Source organism: Anabrus simplex, chromosome 1 (genome assembly GCF_040414725.1).
Source record: "Anabrus simplex isolate iqAnaSimp1 chromosome 1, ASM4041472v1, whole genome shotgun sequence".
Classification (NCBI taxonomy): domain Eukaryota; kingdom Metazoa; phylum Arthropoda; class Insecta; order Orthoptera; family Tettigoniidae; genus Anabrus; species Anabrus simplex.
This window is the reverse complement of record NC_090265.1, coordinates 1,761,056,081-1,761,069,999: the sequence shown is the minus strand read 5'-3', so window position 1 is coordinate 1,761,069,999 and position 13,919 is coordinate 1,761,056,081.

Sequence of the window (13,919 nt, the reverse complement as noted above, 5' to 3'; positions counted from 1 at the left end):
CCATTTCAGCGGTGGTAGTGGTGATTATTGTTTCAAGAGGATGTAAAACAAGGCAACCATCCCCTACATAACAGCAATCAGAGGAAAAAAGCTGAGGGTCCGAGATTTCAAAAAATGAAGGTATCGGCCAAAGAAAGACAAGAACCATGAAGGGCGTGAAAATGAAAGACTCCTTAGCCCTTGGAAACCTAATAGCGTCAGAGTTGGAAAAAAAAAACAAGAGTTGACCAAGCCAGGTCGGATAAGAGAGATGAATGTGAGGAGCCTTGTACAAGTATGTGGAAGCAATGCCAGGACTCAGCTAAGGGCCCGTGGTCGCGAGCCCATGCTCCAAAGTTCAGAGCCCTTGGGGGCTCTTTTAGTCGCCTCTTACGACAGGCAAGTGATACCGTGGGTGTTATTCTACCGCCCACACGCACAGGGGTATCCCATTTCACTCTGCCGGGCAGCAATAAGCAATCTTGGCGCAATAATGAACGGCATACGTACCCGATCTACTGGGATGAAAATACCAATTTTGGATCTCACGGTCAGATATGAATTGATCAGAATTCTAACCATGACCGGTTTGGTGAGAGGCTAACCAGAGCCATGAATTGCACTCGGTACAAGCATATTGGAAAAATGCTGAAAACAAGACAGCAAGTACTATTCCGTATTCATGCTGGTAGGAGGTAATCATTAGGTATACCATCCCCTGGAGTGAAGGGAGAGAAAGGAGATGTTGAGGGGAAAGGCGAGATATTCAGGGAGAGAGATTTGTAGAGAGTTTTGTAAATCAAATCAGTGAGGAGGGACGTGAGTCAATCGGAAGCGCGCCTGACCGATAGCCGCAGAGCATTCTTATCCTCTTGAGACCCAAGCTTCTGACTAGAATATCGTAAACTTGTACGTTTGACGTAGTAAAAGGTTTCTTTGTATTCCTGCTACGCTTCATCTGGATTTCATACTGCTTTCTATTCCCCTGAGAGCCTTGAAGTTGGAGATGCAAACGAGAAACTCCAAGATTGGCTGTTAGAGATTTGACTCTCTATTATTTTCCATCCGAATGCCTTGATTAAGAAATGCGTTATTCAATCTGACAATCCGTTAATTAATATTTTCCTCGTACTAACGCAATTTCATCCAGGGAAAATGTAAGAAATGTAAGGAATGCAGAGTGATTTAATAAGATCATCAAACTGAAATGTCTCCATATCCGTAAAAAATGTAGACATTTCGTTTCCATGGCCTGAATAACTGTGACATTTTGTACCTACCATGGATTTTGAAATATTTGAGACAATCCAACGAAATTGTGCAGCCTACTCGCGAAGAAATGAGGTGATACTTTTATAACATTTTTATTGACAGTGGAAAATTAGCCTACAATCAATTTTCGTTTTTTATTTATCATGCTGTGAGCATTTTCTTGAATTGCTGACTTACTTTTGAAACATATATAAAACTCTGCATTTAATTGAAAATCTGAATATCTGCATTTAAAATGGAAATTATAAAAATTAACATTCCTTAAATAAAATACACACACGTCGGACCTTGTACTCACACTTACTTGTTACCTGCTTACTTACACATACGTTATTTGAAGGGCGCCAGCTGTCACTCAGTACAGCAATAATAGAATGAGACTCTTGACCATATCTAGGGTGTGGGGTAATAAGCTTACTTTTGACAACATACCATATAAGTTCTGGGAAAAGGAGATTGGCGTTCGGTTTCCCCATTAATTTTGAGGTTAAGATATTTTACTGTCAATGAAATGAAACTCTGAATTCGTTTGATAGAACAAGATATATTCTTTAAATAATATATCAAAAAAAGTGAGTCTTGTTGCGATAAAACAGATGAGAATATGAAATTATGACATTGCAACTGACAGAAACTAGGCATGAATTTGAATTCTTCTTGACCGGACATTTAACAATTTATACGGAATATTTCCCTCACTGATTCACTTGACTGTACCTTTAACACTTTGAGTGTAATTACGACGTAATCCATTGCTCTGGTGTTTACTGTAGATGTGTCACGCCTAACGTGGTGATACATCCTTGCGACTGCTTCTTCTCCATATCATCTGACTTCTTTGTAAGTCAATATGGTATGACCTCTTGGTAGGTCCAGGGTTGCCCTCTCTGACTCCTTGGTAAGCCTTGCGTCCGCGTCTTCCACTAAGTGACGGACCAACCATTTGGTCTCACTCTCTCAATGACCAATAATGGCTCACTGAGTCTTCACCATCTCTCGTTCACACTGGTTGGCTGACCACTTAAGGTCTCTTGATCTAGTAGACTACTTCACTGTACTGCATCCGTATAAGTAATGACTGACGCTACAATATGGAGCTACCTTATATAGACGTTGGTTGACACAACTACGTAATCTCCAGAAATAACAATGACATACTCCCACCTACGCGACAGATATTACACACAGTGGTGAAATAGCCCCGCGGCGACTAAGTCGATGCGCGCATATCTAAATAAATACGATGACATAGCCAAGGCGCGGCGATGACTTGGCAGAATCGCCAACAATATTGCAATATAACAACGTCACTTCCAATCTCTGATATATACAACAATTCTCACTGTACAGGTATTGAGTGTTATACTACACATACGTATATATGTATAAATCTAAGTGCAATCTTGCAAGCAACAGGCAATTGCAAAATTGAATAAAACGGATAATTACAATAATAGTACAATATCACAGATAACATAATAATAATACTGACATAATAATAATAATAATAATAATAATAATAATAATAATAATAATAATAATAATAAAATACAGATAAAATCATACAATAATAAAAATACAGATATCATCTTGTAACGGGATTTGAACCGTTACAATGCCACTCAGGTTCAAAAATCATTTTTATAATTGGAGGAGATTTATGGCATCAGGTGCTTCATTCGCTAGAAAAAATTATTTAGACTGTATCTTGATTAGATGCAATATGATCGGGCGAGTTAGCCGTACGGTTAGGGGCGCACAGCTGTGAGCTTGCATGCGGAAGACAGTGGGTTCGAACCGCACTGTCGGCAGCCCTGGATATGGTTTTCTGTGGTTTCCCATTTTCATACGACGTAAAGCAAAACAAATCGTAAAAATGAACTGTGAGGTATTTTTATGTTAATGCTCACCGAGCTCGATAGCTGCAGTCGCTTAAGTGCGGCCAGTATCCAGTATTCGGGAGATAGTGAGTTTGAACCCCACTATCGGAAGCCCTGAAGATGGTTTTACGTGGTTTCCCATTTTCACACCAGGCAAATGCTGGGGATGAACATTAATTAAGGCCAGAGCCGCTTCCTTCCCATTCCTAGCCGTTTCCTGTTCTGTCGTCGCTATAAAACCTATCTGTGTCGGTGCGATGTAAAGAAGATGAACTATGGTATATTTTTCAGTTACTGTTCATTTTTTCACCTCCGTCAGACTCCAGTTACGAAAATAATAGGCATATCAAGTAAAGATTCCCGTGAAGTTTACATTTCAAGTTACAAGTTACAAGTTTCATTAAAATTCTGTGAATAGTTTTCGAAATAAAATGTGTCTCTGTTATGAAAATTGTGAAATAGAGAGAAACCAGAAGAAAGAAGGGGACTAAAGAAATATAGAGGAACATAAAGAAAGAGCATATACATTTATGTGAGATATTAAAACTTTCTTCCGTGCGAATTTTGCACTGGCAAGTGTCCCTCGTTTGACACAGCCTAAAAACGCATCTCTCCCAGTAATCACGGAAAACAAACAAAAAAACGGATTGATGAACCAGATGGATCTTGCCAGATACTGCCGAGCCAGCACAGCCAAATAAATATTTATTATTAGATGGCCAAACCTTCCACCTCACCTGGAGTTTACTTCCTCACGGTGGCAGCAGTCCTCAGTATTTACGAATATATTTTCCTTCAAATCAAGGTCAAACTACATGCTCGGTCAAATATAATGGCGAATCTAGGGGACGAATTGATCGCACCACTTCAGAGAACATTACATGAACACTGTCAGTAGGCCCAGTGTTTCAAGTACAACCTAGACTTAACGAGAACGAACATTTCCGCTGTAACCGTACACCTACATTTCAGTGACACGAACCGAACTATATACCCCACAAAATAAACACTTTCAGGATTAGGATTTATTTTAAAATCACATGAATAAATGAAATGGAAGGTTTCACTATGCGAATCTCAATTTGCAAATTAGAAAATCACTGCAATAGCTGTGTATGAAAGAAAATAAGGAGGTCATATTTTTTCGAAGTTTCTGTAAACCTTTACGTTATTGGTACAATTACAGGTTTCATTTTTTTTCTATTATTTTCATTTTTCAATCGCACTGCTGAAGATTTTGAATAAATTTAGTTTTGCAATATAGTTATTAACCATAATGCATATCGTCGTTGCCGGGACAAAACCTCCTATGTGAAATATTTTAGCTTAGAACTTTGGCCGGTAAGGTTCTCTCATCTAAGGTGCAATATTGTGTAAATATTGTCAAGGCATTCTCGCTCTTCATAATGTATGTGTTGCGGGTCAGTATATCTCCAAAAATATTAACACATAGGAGGTTTCGTCCCGGCAACGACGATATAAATATATATATTGAATGTTTACTCTTTCCCTACCTACTATATTGGGTTTTAGTTACATTTATCAAATTCGAAATTTCACCTGGGGACACCCGATTTCTTTCCTGGAATGAGCATCTGGTGCCAATTTCATAGGAAAGAAGGGTATAATAAATTACCTTAAGGTTTGGCCTGTACCTGTAATGTACTACAGTTTTGTAGTGTTATGTGACTTTCCCTGTTCACTAAATTTTTGGAAATGCTATTTAAAATGTACCAGACGTCTGATGATAATGGTGATGGAGTTTCATCACGAGTGCAGACATAGATATTTACCATCCATACAAAAATAATGTATATGCATCTACCAAATAGATATACTGTATAACTTCAAATAAATAACCTAACTGATATTATTCCCGGTAAGCATGATTGTATTGTTGATGAGTTTATCAGATAATGTAGCTCGATTGTTCTAAGCGATATACGACAAAAGAGTAGCCTTACAAAAATGTTGCAAAGTTTCGGCTGGGAAGACTTTGGAGAAAGGAGGCGAGCTGCTCGACTAAGTGGTATGTTCTGAGCTTTCAGTGGAGAGATGGCGTGGGAGGACATCAGTAGACGAATATGTTTAAGTGGTGTCTTTAAAAGTAGGAACGATCACAATATGAAGTTAAAGTTGGAATTGAAGAAGACAAATTGTGCAAATATTCGTTAATAGGAAGGGGAGTTAGGGATTGGAATAACTTACCAAGGGAGATGTTTAATAAATTTACAATTTCTTTGCAGTCATTTAAGGAAAGGCTAGGAAAACAATAGATAGGGAATCTGCCACCTGGGCGACTGCCCTAATTGCAGATCGGGATTGATTGATTGATTGATTGATTGATTGATTGATTGATTGATTGATTGATTGATTGATTGATTGATTGATTGATTGATTGATTGATTGATTGATTGATTGATTGATTGATTGATTGATTGATTGATTGATTGATTGATTGATTGATTGATTGATTTTAATGTAATCCCCAAGCAACCACAAGCCATAGCTTAACCACCTTAACTTTGTGTTATATTAGAAACTAGCAAGATACCCGTGCTTCGCTACGGTATTATACTGAAATTTATAATTGAATGCTTATTGTTTTAGATATATAATCCGCCGAAATTCGCGATCTGACTCGTTTTCTATTAGATTACGGCATGTTTCCTCCCATTTTTCAATCTTCCTTTCCAGCAATCGATTTCGTACTTCCCGGTCTAGGCTCAGGTATTCCTCCCGGTCAGTTGGGTCCGTAAATCTTTGCCATCTTTTCCTATAATCATTTTAATATGTATAAAATCCTTCAGGAGATCCGGCGTGGTGTCATATTGGGTGCTTTGGTGGCACTGAACCGGCCGGACTGCATTCTTAGTCATTACCCGTCCAGGAGCCGTTTCCAGCGCGGTCCGCACATTTGACGACGGTCCGGAACATTATTATTATTATTATTATTATTATTATTATTATTATTATTATTATTATGTGTTGCTGGAAGGGCTCATGACAGGGAAAACCGGAGTATCCGGAGAAAAACCTGTCCAGCCTCCGTTTTGTCCAGCACGAATGTCACATGGAGTGACCGGGATTTGAACCACGGAACCCAACTGTGAGAGGCCAGCGCGCTGCCGCCTGAGCAACGGAGGATACTTATAAGTACATTAATAACAGTAAAATCAATTGGTCTCACCTCCTTCTACACCCCACCGCCGTTAAGTTTATTTACCGCCTCCCCCGCCCCCCCCCCCAAAAAAAATTAAAATAAGGCTTGTTTCCTTATGTTTAAAGGAGATTCCAAACACCAATGTTCACGTCTATTGCCTTCAGTTTCGAGATATAAGTATCCCCATAAAAATAATTTACATTTTTCACTTTATTTCACACTACTCTCCCCCCCCCCCCAAGTGAATTTTCCCGCAAAAAATACTTGTTTCTTTAATAGTAAAAGATCTTCTAAATACCAATTATCACGACTCTAACTTCTTCAGTTTTTGATTTATGTCTCCCCATGAAAGGAATTCAACTCCTTTACACTCCCACCCTCCAAGATGGTTTCCCCACCAAAACGCGTTTTTCTTTGTTTTTAAAGGAGATCTAAATACGAATTTTCACGTCTGTAACAACTTTAGTTTTTATTAGATGTATGCATTCTCATACAATTAAGTCAATTAAATTTTCAATTCTTTCACCCCCCCCCCCCCCACTTCATTGGATTTTCCGAGAATACGTGTTTCTTTACTTTTAAAGCAGATTGCAAATATCAAATTTCACGTCTGTAACATCTTCATTTTTGAGATATCAGTAGCCTAATTAAAAGAATTCAACACCATTTTCAGTCACTTTTACCCACCCCCCACCTCCCAAGTGGTATTTCCGAAAACTAAAAATACACGATTCGTTTATGTTTAATAGAGATAAAAAATACCATTTTTCACTTCTGTAACATGTTAATTTTTTTTACATATACTGTAAAAATTCTCATTTTAAAATTTCACCCCTTCTGAGTTCCCCTTACGTGGAGTTTCCAAAAACAAATCACCTATGTTTCTTTACATTTACAGGAGATTCCAAAGACCCACTTTTTACGTCTGTAACATTTTACGTTTCCAAGATATTCTGTAGATATAGCCTTTCAAAAAATTCACCCCAATTTGTCACTCCTATTTAACCGCCATTAATTGGATTTTCCAAAAACAAAAAAATACGTGTTTCTTTGTTTTTAAAGGAGGTCCCATATACAAATTTTCAGTTCTGTAATATCTTCAGGTTCTGAAATATAAGTATCCTCATTAAAGGCATTCAACCCATTTTTCACCCTTTTACACCCCTCCTATTGGGATTTACAGGAAACAAAAAAATACGTGTTCCTTTATTTTTAGAGGAGATTCTAACTACCAGTTTTTACATCTGTAAATTTTAAAGTTTTAAGCTGCAGACACACTCATTTTAAAAAATTCACCCCCCTTTTCACCCCCCAATATTTGAATTTTCCAAAAACGAAAAAATACGTGTTTCTTTACTTTTAAAGTAGATCCCAAATACCAATTTTCAGGTCTGTAATATCTTCAGGTTCTGAAATATAAGTAGCCTCATTAAAGGCATTCAACCCATTATTCATCCTTTTACACCCTTCCTATAGGGATTTTCCGAAAACAAAAGAATACGTGTTTCTTTATTTTTAAAGGAGATTCTAAATACCAATTTTTATATCCATACACTAAAAGTTTTGAAATATAGATACACTCATTTTAAAAAATCACCCCCTTTTCACCCCCATTAATTGGATTTTCCAAAAACAAAAAAATACGTGTTTCTTTATTTTTAAAATAGATCCCAAACACCAACTTTCAGGTCTGTAATATCTTCAGGTTCTGAGATATAAGTAGCCTCATTAAAGGCATTCAACCGCTTTTTCACCCCTTTCCACGATTCCTATTGCGATTTTCCGAAAACAAAAAAATGCGTGTTTCTTTATTTTTAATGAAGATTCTAAATACCAATCTTTACATCTGCAAAATTCAAAATATTGGAGATATAGATTCACTCATTTTTAAAATTCACCCCCTTTTCACCCTCCCATTAATTGGATTTTCCATAAACAAAAAAATACTTGTTTCTTTATTTTTAAAAGAGATCAAAAGTACCAATTTTCAGGTCTGTAATATCTTCAGTTTCTGAGATATAAGCACCGGTATCCTGATTAGGCATTCAACCCCTTTTTCACCCTTTTTCACCCCTCCTATTGGGATTGTCTGAAAACAAAAAAATACGTGTTTCCTTATTTTTAAAGAAGATTCTAATTACCAATTTTCACATCTCTAAACTTTTAAAATTTTGAGATATAAACACACTCGTTTTAAAATTTCACCCCCATTTTCACCCCCTTAGCGACGGAATATCCAAAAATCCTCACTTAGCGAGCACCTGCATCTTAATATGAATATATCCCCAAAATTTCATTTCTTTATGTCCAGTAGTTTTGGCTCGGCGATGATGAATCAGTCAGTCAGTCAGTCAGTCAGTCAGTCAGTCAGTCAGGACAAGCTACTTTATATATATAGATGATTGTAAAGTAGCTCTTGAAATATAATATTTGAAAATTGTAATTCATTATGTACACTACAAAAAATATTTGAGGTTGTTGGCCTAATTTTTTGTTTGTATTCGGTCAAAATAAATAAACTGATTTGAATACCGTTAACTTATTTCTTATAAAATAAATTGAAAATGACGTGCATTTCTGCCCTCATTTTTTCATTATTCTGTGCCTCCCTTTCTAACTCCAGTAGCGCCGCAGTGATCGAGAGTGATTGCTAGAACTTCGCTCAAACCTCACGGCCTGTAACGTAAGTACAACGTCACTGTGTCTGAATACCACACGCTCATCGCCTGCCTCCCCACGGGACAAAATGCCCAGCGTGAGCGCCTCTAATATACAGATCATTTCAGATTTCTCCATTACTTGTGGGAAGGTCCATGTCTAGGTTAGACGAACGACCGACCGGCACTCTTCGTGAACGGTGTCTTACTTTCTCTCTTTGAACAGTCCCTGTACCAATTAATGTTCTAGTATTGGTGTCTTGTTGACATTAAAGCGCGTGTTAGAGTGATGTGATTACCTTTCATTTGAGTCTACAAACAGGAGGAGGCCTGCTTCCTGTCTGACGTTCTTGAGAGGTTTGATATAATACGAAGTGTGTGTTATACAGCTTCTGTGCGATTTCTTGTTTAATGAGGAAGTTAATGTTGTACTTTCAACTAATTTGAGAATTTCCAGAACGCTTGGTAAACATTTCTGCAGGTCTCTGGCATCAAGAAGGAAGACTAGGCACAAGCGTTACACTCCACATTTGTCATCAGGAGTAATCTCTTGAATTATCTACAAAGAAAACTGAAACCATTTGAATTGAGGAACAGTGCAGTCTTGTTCCTAATTAAACCACCCATTACCTTGTTTCTTAACTTAATTTTCACTACGTACTCCTCGTGCAATTTAATTACTCATTACTTCTGAAAAACGTTTCCTGGAGAACTTACAAGTTACCTATCAGGTTAATTTCTCCTACCAGATCTGCTTGTGTTCTTCAGGGCATTTGACTCTCAATGTTCAACATGAAATATCATGGCATGTTCGTATGAGGTTGGAAGACGTAAGAACCTGTATTATAACGAACAAAATCCGTTATGACACCGCAAAGCAGCACCGATGGCATGGACCACATCAAAGCAGCAAAGGCTTTATCGAAACCATTATACAGGATTTTACAACGTGGATGTAAGTTATCACATAATATTCGAAACCCAAAGGATAGACCACATCACTAACGGAGAGGTTCTGCGTCACGCCTGAAGTACTACACATCTCAAAATACCCGATTGTAGCCTATTTAAATCGTAGTTTCCGAAATTCAAGGCACTTGACAGGGTAGATAATGGGAGAATAATGGCAAAAATGAGTGCAATTGGACTAGACAAAAGATTAACTGAAAGTGTGAATATATTTCTAAATAATTTAACTCAGAGAATTAAAGTAGGTGAAGCATTATCCCATCCTGTAACCATTAATAGGGGAATTCTTTAAGGCAGTATTATTGGACCTTTATATCTTCTTTATGTATATAAATGATTTGCGTAAAGAGCGGGAATCACAGGTAAGGCTTTTTGCGAATGACGTTATAATGTAAATAAGTTACAAGATTGAGAGCAACTGCAAAAAGGCCTCGATAATATTGTGAGATGGAGAGCCGGCAATGCTATGATGATAAACGGGGTTAAATGTCAGGTTGCGTTTCACTAATAGGAAACGTCCTCCCAATTGTATTTACTGTGTTGATGGGGATCACTATAGGTACCTAGGTGTTAATATAAGGAAAGATTTAGATTGGGATAATCACATCAACGGTATTGTAAATAAAAGGTACCTTTTATAAGGTTATGAGGGTATTTAGGGGGTTTTAGTAAGGATTCAAAGGAACGGGCATATAAGTCTCTGATAATGGCCAAAACAGAGTATTATTCCAGTCAATGGGACTCTTACCAGGAATACATGATTCGATAACTGGAAAAATTCCAAGGAAGAACAGTTCGATTTGTTCTGGGTGATTTCCGACGAAAGAGTAGCGTTACGAAAATGTTGCAAAGTTTGGACTGGGAAGGCTTGGAATGAGGAGACGAGCAGCTCGACAATGTGGTATGTTCCAAGCCATCAGTGGGGAGATGGCGTGGAATTGGCATTACTAGACAGATATGTTTGCGTAGTGTTTTTAAATGTAGGGAAGATAAATTAGGAATTCAAAGGGCAAAGGTGGGGGCAAATACTTGTTTACAGGAAGGGAAGTTAGGCATTGGAATAATTTACCAAGGGAGATGTTCAATAATTTTACAAGTTATTTAAAAAAAGAGTAGGTTAAACAAAGGAGGGAATTTGCCACCCGGGCGGCTGCCCTAAATGAAGATCAGTGATTATTGATTGAAATTACAAAATAGAGTCTGATATAATTGATCTTACAAAATTACATAGATGTGGGCGGGAAATAATATCCTGGATGCATAAGTTATTTGTCCGCCCTGATACGTGAAGAACAAAAATTGTAATGTTACTCCATGTTTGTCACTAACATTCTGTGAGTACACACATGCACATAAATGGTGTCCTGACGTAAACAATCAACACTGCCTCACTTCAGTACTGAAAATGAGCGGAAGGGAGTGAACGGGTAGTGCTGAAGGCACAGTGTGTGTACTGCTATACATGCGCCACTATAGGCTACCCATTTCAATCTGAACAGTGCTCCACTTCGCTGCACGCGTATACAAGGAAAATAACAAGAACATCCGTACTTGTAAGTAGGACATCACTCGTTCCCCCAAGAAATATATGGGGTATTGTATTGAGAAATTCACTGTGTTTATTTTATGATAGTATTAATTATAATTAGTAAATAAGTATGTTAGTTCTTTTATTTAACGTCAATTCGATCGCAATAAATGTTAACAGACTGTCAGAATAAGGTTCCAAAATATTTATTTTAATTATCGGAAGCGAGTGTCACGAAGTTGTCAAATCACCCTCAAATATTGCTAACGAACTCAGGATCGAAAGCCCTGCCTTGAGAACAAAAGACTAACAGAAATGTCCCTTATATTCTTCCACCTTGGTGAGGTGCGAACTGCGCCGAACATGTGAACTTCGCCCTATTTTACAAATGGATGTCCTTCCTCCCAAGCCCTACGAGGAGGTATCTATTCACTGTTGGGTGTTTTTGAGCTTATTGATAGTGCTATGAATTGCGCACTCATGAGGAGGAGTGCCTTGATGCCCAGTCCCTGAGTCAAGGAAATTCAGCACACGGAATAAGTCCCCGACCCTGTCGAGAATCGAACTCGGGACACTTCTGAATCGAAGCCATCGACGTTGATCATTCAACCAAGTATTCGAACAGAATGTGTCACTCATAATTAGGGAAGTCATTTTTAGGCACTAATCAGGCGCAAGTGTTCTCTACCCGCACAGCGGATCTGCAGTAACATTTGCATAAGTACTACCTGTCTGAACTATCAGAGCCCCTGAAATATATGCAACTCACCTGATTCTAACGCATTGTCCAAATAAATGTGCCAATCTAACCTAGCACTGCTAAGGAATCCTTCCCCTACGTCATTATTATTGCGTCTATTAGGTGTAAGAGCCAAAAGTACACGCAAAAATGTCTAATTTTAAGGATATCATCAAGAAGAAAATATTATATACCATAATAATCCGTGTATACTGCTTAAATTAACTGAAATATAATGTTTAATCCTCCATACAAGCCTGTATAACATAGTGGCATTGGTGTGGAGCTGAGGTTAAATATTGCTTCAAGGGGAGTTATGACCGAAATTTTGCAACTTGTACAATTTACCACTTATTATAACCAAATTTCAAACAAAAGCATATATTGATAGGATAGGGCACCACAATAATTTGACGTTCATTACTTAACTTTTTGGAAGGTTATTAGCAAGTAATATTTAATTAAATATGTTGCAAGGAAAATCCTCCTTGTGGCAGACTTCTCATTATTCATGGGTTATAATTTGAGGGATTTGTCAACAATACTTTTATACTTAATAAGAAGTCCGTGTTTCGTACTCAGGTAAGAACTGTTGGAAATATTAGGTTTTGAATTTTTCATTATTCACGCAATAGGCAAAATTCTAGTTTGGAGCTATTTTAGGAAAATATATGAATTTGATCTTCATGTTATAATAAAATGCAGAATCCCTTTTAATTCCTGTACATTCTGAAACATTATCAGAAAATTTCAGGTGAATCTGGTAAAACAATTTCCGTAACGATCATTCTCTACATGGCAATGAGCTGGTAATATTTTAAACAAGAATAATGGAATCCAAAGTTTTAAGAAACACATTTGAATTAAAACTGCTTTGAACTGTAAGTTTCTCCCTCAAACTTCAGTCTACTCTTACACACAGCCTAGGCCTACTGCAAGGTAAATATATTACACTGGGATTATAGCAATTGTAGTATGAAAAACGTTTGAAGATAATATTGTCTGACATGGTGAGAGAAAGGGGCGTATTTCTGCTCTAAACGGCGTGCCGCTACCCTTTAAATCGGAAATTTAGAGCTTTAATAATGGCGTTAGATTTGGGGGTTTTTAAGGTCAAACTTTAAAAGTCAATTTTTGGTAAAAAATCGCAACATTTCTACCATGGCTCCCCTTAAGGGAAAGTAAACCAGAAACTATATCCTCTCAAATATAATCAAGGGAAAGGGGAGACGTTCACGAAATTTGATTGATTTTCCTACGTTATCTCTAATTCTGACTCTAAATAAGTTAGAATCATGAAAGTTTACACATTGATTCTAAATGAATTGTTCTTAGCTACAAATATTAATCAGTTAATTTAAGTAACATTTTTTGGAATAAATGATTTACCAAATTTGAATTTTGGTCATACTGATGTACCTTTTCATCAGCAATGGTGAGGTCTTGTACATTGTAATTTTTTTAGTGATTTCGAAGAGTTTTTAAATTCATGCCTATTTAAATTTTTTTATAAATTAACTTTTCAACCTAAAATGGTCACAAAAATACGTACATGTTAAACTCTGAAATTCATAACATGACATTCTTCGCAGTTCCCTTTCAGGAAAATGTGTGAAGCTGTTTATCCTGCCTGTCAATCAAGTTTCAAATTGATATATTTAATAGTTCCAGAGGAAAAGGTACATTTGTCATGGAAAAAAATGAAGTCCAGGAAATGACATTTAATTGAAAG